Consider the following 7,911-nt stretch of genomic DNA (forward strand, 5'->3'; position numbering starts at 1 on the left):
GTACCGCTTGGCATCTCCCCCTCCCATCCCCCCCTTCCCCCCTGGGCTGATTTGTTATATGTATCTGTCTGTGTTGTTATTTTATCTGTTGTTTATGACTATTGGTTTACACCCTATGCCATACGCTTCCGATAGCAGATATATAGCTGTTTTTTCACAGGTTTAACATGTGCTATTTGATCCCTTTAGAACTGTTATGTTTCTCTGTTTTATTTATTTTTTATTTATTTTTCTTTGGGTATATGCAGCCTTTTGGTATTGTATGTCTGTTAATTAGAAGCCTACCATGTTATGTTTGTTATGGTGTGTGTGTTATATAGTTGATGGTAAATGTGTTAGGTTTACCTGTTACCCTTTTTTATATCTGAAAACTTAATAAAACTGATTTAAACAAAAATACTTTTTAAGGAATCTATTCCAGGTTTGCTGGATCACCCAGCTTCACTGATGAAAGTGTTTTAATAAATGAGTGCATCTGAATGTGAATTATGTTTACTGCTGTAGTACTGTGAGTTTGGGTTGGTTACATAATGGGCCTGATTTATTAAAGCTTTATTATTTATTTATTATTTATTAATTGAAATCCTTTCTAGCTTTGTTGGGTCACCCAGGTCCTCCCATGATAGTCTATCTTCTCCAGTCTTGGAGAGCTTTAATAAATCAGACCCAATGTGTGTGACTTATGGGAAGTAGTCTGAATAATATTAACTGTCATTGAAGAAGATGAGGACCTTATAGTTATAAAAAGGACTTTCTGCAGGTGACAGAGCCCCTATTAAATGAGTTTCCTCATTCAAAACTGTTTAACTACTGAACATCCTTGCTGTGAATCCAATCAGAAAACCTTAACTGGAGGCATAGGCCACACTTTCTCACCTTCTGTAAAGTGTGTTTGAAATGTATATGTTTCTTATTGGTTTTGCAAGCCCTGACAATCTCAGAAGTAATTCCATAGCTATTTGTCTTTCACTGTGCAGGTCTCCATGAGTTCACAGACTGCAGAATTTCCTCATTATGGAAGTCCTATCACATTGTTCACTTCATGTTCCAGATGCCTAAAGGCCAAACTCATCTTTTGTAGCAGTTGTCACTAGAACAAATTAAGTATTCATTGTAACGAGACTGCTTGCTATGTGTGTGCTTTGAATTGCAACCTCCTAAAATGTCTAATGAAAATGTAGCAGATGGAAATAAATTTTTTGTAATATGAAATGCATGGTTTTTATATGTGTTTGTATGTGCCATTTACTAGTGCAGAGGGATTACATACACTATTCAAACTTTACTCAAATTGAATTTAACGTTAATTTATTCTTTTATTTTTGAAAAAATACAATTTACAGCTTGAGTACATTTTTTTATTCACAAAAGCTGCAAAGTATTCATTAAAACACAGTCCTAGAGCTCCAGCTAAGTAACTTTTAAGCTGAGAAGATGGCATCAGTCAGCTGTAGACAAGATAAAGCATTTCCTTAGTCTTATATCGCCTACTGAACAGAGTACAGCATTAAAACTTTGTAATAAATCAAAGGTGATGCTCCAGCAGGGAGAGATGTGTGTCAGACATTTGGGACTACAAACCAGAACTGTACTGAAACTAGGATTTGTAGGTAATACAAGAGTAAGGATACGGGTGGGTTTGGACTAGGCGTATTTTACTTCTGCATTTACTAAACACTAATACCTACTGGACAACACTAAGAGCCTGGGAGTGGTAACAAGCGGTTGCCGCTAGGGTTTTAGGTGTTCGCAAAGGCCAATGCAGGCATTTTTTATATGGAAATTGCTTGTAAGGACCACTTGCAAACACTGTGCACAAAGCACTTTTGATAGCGGCATCCATTCAAGTCTATGGAAGCGGCAGGGGTAAAAAATTACACCCCTGGATACTACAAGCTGCCGTCTTCCACCACCTGTCAATTAAAGGTTAATGAATGGACCACTTTGGTTTATTGTTAACAATCTTAACAGCTGCAAGTATAAAACTAACCATTTTGTAAACTAAAATAGCTAATAATATTGTTTCCGATTTGGTACACAAATGGCCACAGTTTGATTTCAGGTTATGTTCTAGAGTTTATATGTCTTCCACCTCATGGAAAACTGACATGCAAATTGGCTGCACTATAATATTTTGTGATCTTGTTAGAGCACTAAAGGTAGTCAGTCATACATGTGATATTTTGGACACAAATTTTGAATTGATCAAAACAATTCCATTTACTACAGTATTTACAACCTATATTTTGGTAAACAATTTGGGAAAAATTATTCTACAAAGTTTTTTTGTCATTTGGTTACATATATACTTGTGTATAAACCAAGATTTTTTTTACCTGAAAATGCATTTAAAAAAAAGAATATGGTATATATTCACGTCACATAATTATTGTTGGACACTATGGGATGATGTTATGTCCTCATGTAAAAGATATCCCTTTAAATAAATGTTTTAAAAATAAAACACAATGAATGTATTATTCACATTGATTTTATAGGGAGGCCTCTTAGCCTGCGAGAGGGGAGCTAGGCGGGGGCCAACATGACTGTGGGGGGAAGGCCGAGAGGTCAAGAGTTGTGTGAGGGGGATGGTAATTTAATAAAAGTTCTAGTAGTAGTCATTTTGTTATACCAATGGGAGGGGTAACAAAGGGCATAAAAGACTACAGGGGGAAAAAGGGGCAGTTCAGTTTTACATAACTTTGAGCAAGATTCCCGCATGCCCACCCTTGTAATTGGTGTTAGAATGAGATGGGTAGTTGACGGTGAGAGGTCCCCGGGGAAGTGTGTTGGTCAGAAGTTTGGTACATTGTGATGGTGTATGGAGAGCCATCTGTGGTATGGGGTCTCCAAGTTATGTAATGATGTAACTAAAAGGTCAGTTGCGGGAGGTCTGCATGATTGATATAGTTCCCGAGGCAGTGGAGTTGCGCCTGGGAGCAGCTGGTGATTATAAATTAACGCAGATCCCTGGTTGATGAAATTGGGTTAAATATGGTGAGCACCTGCCACCTGACGAGAAGGGTTTTGTCTTGGGTTGTTATTTTATTGTTGCTGATTTTGCTGATATGTTATGATTGTTATTTATGGTTATTTAAGATATGTAAATTATGTTAAATATGTTGTAAAGTTAATAAAGCGCGGCAAGGCCATTTCGCCATGCCTGCCTGTTTGGGATGGCAGAGATGGTATGGAAAAATGGTTTGATTACTGTTTTGAATTTCAGTAGTGACCGATCCATTTTTGTGCCATTAATATTAATATTATATTTGATTAATTATTAATATTATTGATAACAATTATCAATAATAATAATAATAACAATAATAATAATAAACAGTATTTATATAGTGCAAACATATTATGCAGCACTGCACATTAAATAGGGGTTACAAATGATACAAACAATGACACATAGGTTTATACTTGAGCCAATGCAATTTTTCTATTTTTTGTGAAACAGGTACCTTGTTTTTTTTTCCAGAATGGTTTATATTTAGGTATATAAGCTAACTATCGTATTGAAATTAAAGCACGTTTTTACAGTCCAAACCAAATTTCAATTACATATAATGGCAAAATGTATTGTAATTGAACAATCAAACAGATAAAGTGGAAGGAACATATTGAATTTTAAGAACTGAATTAAAGCAATCCTAATTATTATTGTAAAGTCAGTTGAAATTAACATTAGAGAAAATCACAGAGTACATTCCTGGAAATGAATCATACACTTATTTCTATCTTCTAATATGTATAATGTGTGTAGTATCCTTTAATCTCTGTTGTCCTATAAATAATAATTCAACTGCATTATTTTTTAGTTTAAAATAAATTACACATATAGCATGCTCATCGATCATAACCTTGAACTGTGGAAAATATTCAGAGATGTTGATCAGCAACCCGCTACCAAGTAATGTTTTATGCATACACTTCTGGGGTTATAAAACTGTGCCATTTTGAATTACGTTATCTGTGAATTTTGATTGTATGATTTAGTGCTGGCAGTCTCTAAAATTTTTTTCATACTAATTTTGTCTTCAGTGATATATTGTTATAGAAAAATAATTCCAGAGGGGAATAGAAGATATTGATCTCTCTATTCACACACTCAATAATGCTGCTGACCAATCTGCCAGGTCAGAGCAAAGATCTGTCAACTCCTATCCATGAAACAAGGGCAATACCTATTACTATTTTATCTTAAGGAAAGCTTCAGGATTTATTGTAACAGGCTTAAATGTGCTAAATTCCTGTAAAAGGTAAATGCACAAAGATTTCTGCAATGCTGTTCAAGTCCCACATTTCTCTTATAGTCTATAGCCCTGTACTCCCCCATTTTAAGCTTTTTGATTAATCATGTTAGCAAATAGATTAAAAATCCTTCTTCTCCCAGTTATAATACTGTTTTCTGCTCTCACACTACAGTGGCTTAACTGAGCTTAACAGGTACATCCTTCATGGGCCTGAACTTTCATCAGTGAATTTGGGTGATCCAGAAAACCTGGAATGGTTCTGGCCCCGAATTCAAAACATTTGCTAGCAAAAACAAATAAGTTTGAAGAAATTCTTTCCAGGTTTGCTGGATCATCCAGATTTACTGATGAAAGTATATCTTCTCCGGCCTTGGAGAGCTTTATTAAATCAGCCCAGTATACTAGTATTGCAGAGAAGGGCAGAGTCAGGCCAATTCTATACTTTGTGGTGTTACTGAAAGCACTGGGTGTACCTCTGATGCCTGTAGTCATATTTAGCCACAACTTGCAACTTGCACAACTGCTCCAAAAGAAAAGCAGAAAATGAAAATGTTGGTGGGTTGTCCAATGTAATTTGACCATATAAGAATTTCTGAGGATTCAAATGAGTTTTAAATATCACTCTGCAGACTAGTATACTTTATTTTAGTCATTGTTAAGTGGTCATATCATATCACCTTCTCTCCAATGGTGCCAGACAGATTTCTTTATTTTCAATGTTTTTTTCTGCCCCTGAAGACCCTCAATAACTGTAATTATGCAATGAAATGTGGAAGAATACATGTAAGTGGTAGAATTGTTTTCCAAAAAAAATGTGTAGTGCAACGTTCAAGGTTGGCAATGCAGAAAACCTTCTAAGAATGCTTCCAGTAACAAATCATTAAGTGCTTCTGAACCGATTTGATGTTAAATTGGAAGCAATTTTGTGTTTCCTTACATGACATGTATGCTGGATATCACTCTGAATGAATTTTTCCTGTGTCTTCTTCTTGATTGTTGACATGACTCCTAGGATCGCAAGTATTAATGTTTTTCTCCCATACAGGTTGTAGGAGAGCATCCAAAGCTGTATAATGCGTCTTTAGCAGATTCAAGTTATGCCTACAAAAAACAGGAGGCCCAGCAGAAAGTCCTTGAGGCTTGCCTTATATTTTCTGTAGATCCCAATTCAAAGAGACAGTGATACACATAAATGCCACGCAAAACACCATGGAAAGTGCATGGAAACATGAAGCTCATTTTTAAAGTATTTGCAAGTTGAGAATGTACAATATATGTGGAAACAAGCTCTATATCTATTAGGATTTGCTTGGCCATATGAGGACCTTACCGCTTTAAATTAGAAAAAAAACATACTGGTGGGCATTTCTGCAATTTTCTGCTAGTGTTACATTGTAACAAATGTATGATGTCCTAGACCAGTGGTCGCCAACCTTTTTGGTCCCGCGGACCACCAAAATCACCGGCTTCCGAGTGCGCATGCAAGGGGAGCCGGGTGTCACACAAAGGGGGAGAAACCTCCCCCAGAGTAAAGTCTATATGGCAAAACTCCGGCCACTCTCCCATCGCAGATCTGAGCCTGCAATGGTATAGTGGGCGGGTTGTGTCCAGGTACACAGCCTGCCCACTTCTTCATGCCTGGGAACTGTACTGGGGACGTGGTCAGCGGCTCTGGCAGGTGCGTCTCCCCCCCAGCGGGGTCCTTCTCCTCAGCCCACTCAAGGGTGCACCGGCCAGAGCCATGGACTACCAAAATTTTTTTGTGGACCACCAGTGGGTTGGCAACTGCTGTCCTAGACAGCTCTGCATGGATGAGTTTACTGGCCACTTTTAGCACAAAACATTTTCCAATAAAATGAATTTTGTTGAAAAAGCCAAAGTCAAGTAAAAACTTTTTTTTTTGGATAGTGTAGACATATTGGGAGTTTTTATCGCTGTTTTCTAACCTTGTTTGGAAAATTTCACTATGATGGTCATTAGATGTCTTAATCGCCATCGTTTCCAATTGGATCCTTAGACTAGTTTTTTGTTTAGCTAAAAAAAATTTGATTTAGTTAAACAAAATACAAGCAGGAAGCATCATCAAGATTTTATAAATATTAAAACAATTATGAGTATATAGCTGTTATAGAACAAAGGGTTGTAGAACAAGGGCAATGGTGTGGAGCAACACCAGACTAGATTAGGTTTTAGTCCTATTACACTTAAACTTATATAACTGGAAAGCTTATAGTACAAAGTATGGCAACCAAGGACAACCCCTTTCTATGCCTTATTGGGGCATTGTAAAGAATGAATGCATAAACATGATAAGGTAAACCCACAAGTGTATTTTCACATTTATTTTTACTTTATATTCACCTTTCCAAAAAGAAAAAAAAAACTTTTAGAGATTAAATAAAATGTTCAGTGCAAGAGAACACTTGTGGTAGTTGTGGTAGAACACTTACGGTCTATAATTCACACCAGTGGCAGAAATAGCCAACAGTGGACCCCTGTGCAGAACAGACTTGGGAGCCCTGTTTGCTGTCGAGGGTCCAGGGTCCTTGTGCAGTGGCAGACTTTGCACCCCACTATTTCCACCCTGAAAAAAAGACAGTAAAAGAGGAAAAGAGGGATTTGGTTCCAAAAAAAGACCCTTCAAATTAAGGACAGATAGGTATATCACTATTTATAACTAGTACATTTCACGCAAAAACATTTTAGGAAAATTCCTGAAATAAATATTGATAAATTCTGATAAACAGCCCAATGTTTGGTTGGAAGAGTAGGCAAAGTACTTGGAATTTTTATTTGACTACCTAACATGCTATGATTATTTTACCGATATAAGGTCTTATTAGAATGAACCACTATCTATGCGGAGAAACAAATGACGCACAATCTTTGTTGTTTTCTTAGAACACTTAATTAAAAATGCATTAAACATGGAAATGTAGGTGTGAACATCTTCTAAATGTGCTTTCAGATCTAGCACACTTAGATGCACCACTGTATAGAGTAAAGAAGAGCGATGATGTATGGTGGTGTTTATTGTTTAGACAAGTCGAGACTCTGTGGGATTAATCATAAATGATTAATTAAAACACTTGCACCTAGACAAGCTGGCTTCAAACTGAAGCCAAGAACAGCTAGCAAAAAGTCTGACAATATTTCAGTAGGCTGAAGACTTTGTAGATTTATTCCAGGAGTTAAAGGTTAGGAAGATTAATAATACAAGAAAATAAAAACAATCAGCAGACAAACCAGAGATCCTAAAAGCAAGATGAATGTTTGTTTAATAGCCCAGATTACGTGTGCAGACTTGTCTCAATAACATAAATAATGATATTACATCACTGACTTCCCTAAACCAGTTGCTTGTAAAAAGAAGGACATAAAAAATACAACATATCTTGACTGTAATCTATTTACAGGAAAAACAACCCCTACTATTTACAATGTAACTTATGTTGTTTCCAGCACAAGTGCAAAGAACATTTAGCGCCCCCATAGCAATCCTGCCGTGCAAAAGATTCTAGTAGAAGGAGGTTGACTGTGAGAGACTATTTATTGCCAGCTTGTGTATGTGCCCCAGCATTGTACCTGTCATTCCTATTTGCCCACATCTATTGTACTTGCTTTGAGCCACTATTTTTATTCTCTGGGTGCA

The 7,911-nt window shown here is 36.6% G+C and overlaps 1 protein-coding gene across 2 annotated transcripts in view; it reads right to left on the reverse strand.

Moving 5' to 3' along the window:
* The window catches only part of SERTM1 (serine rich and transmembrane domain containing 1), a 36,355-nt gene that overhangs the window by 11,124 nt on the left and 17,320 nt on the right, over positions 1-7,911 (reverse strand). Inside the window, exon 2 of one of the 2 annotated variants that reach the window (XM_072404074.1) lies at positions 6,710-6,843. The exons of the other annotated variant lie outside the window; for it this stretch is intronic. The gene's annotated coding sequence lies outside the window, so the exon portion shown is untranslated. The remainder of the gene's footprint in view (positions 1-6,709; positions 6,844-7,911) is intronic. 2 annotated transcript variants of the gene reach the window in all.

This window comes from Pyxicephalus adspersus, chromosome 1 (genome assembly GCF_032062135.1).
Source record: "Pyxicephalus adspersus chromosome 1, UCB_Pads_2.0, whole genome shotgun sequence".
Taxonomy (NCBI): domain Eukaryota; kingdom Metazoa; phylum Chordata; class Amphibia; order Anura; family Pyxicephalidae; genus Pyxicephalus; species Pyxicephalus adspersus.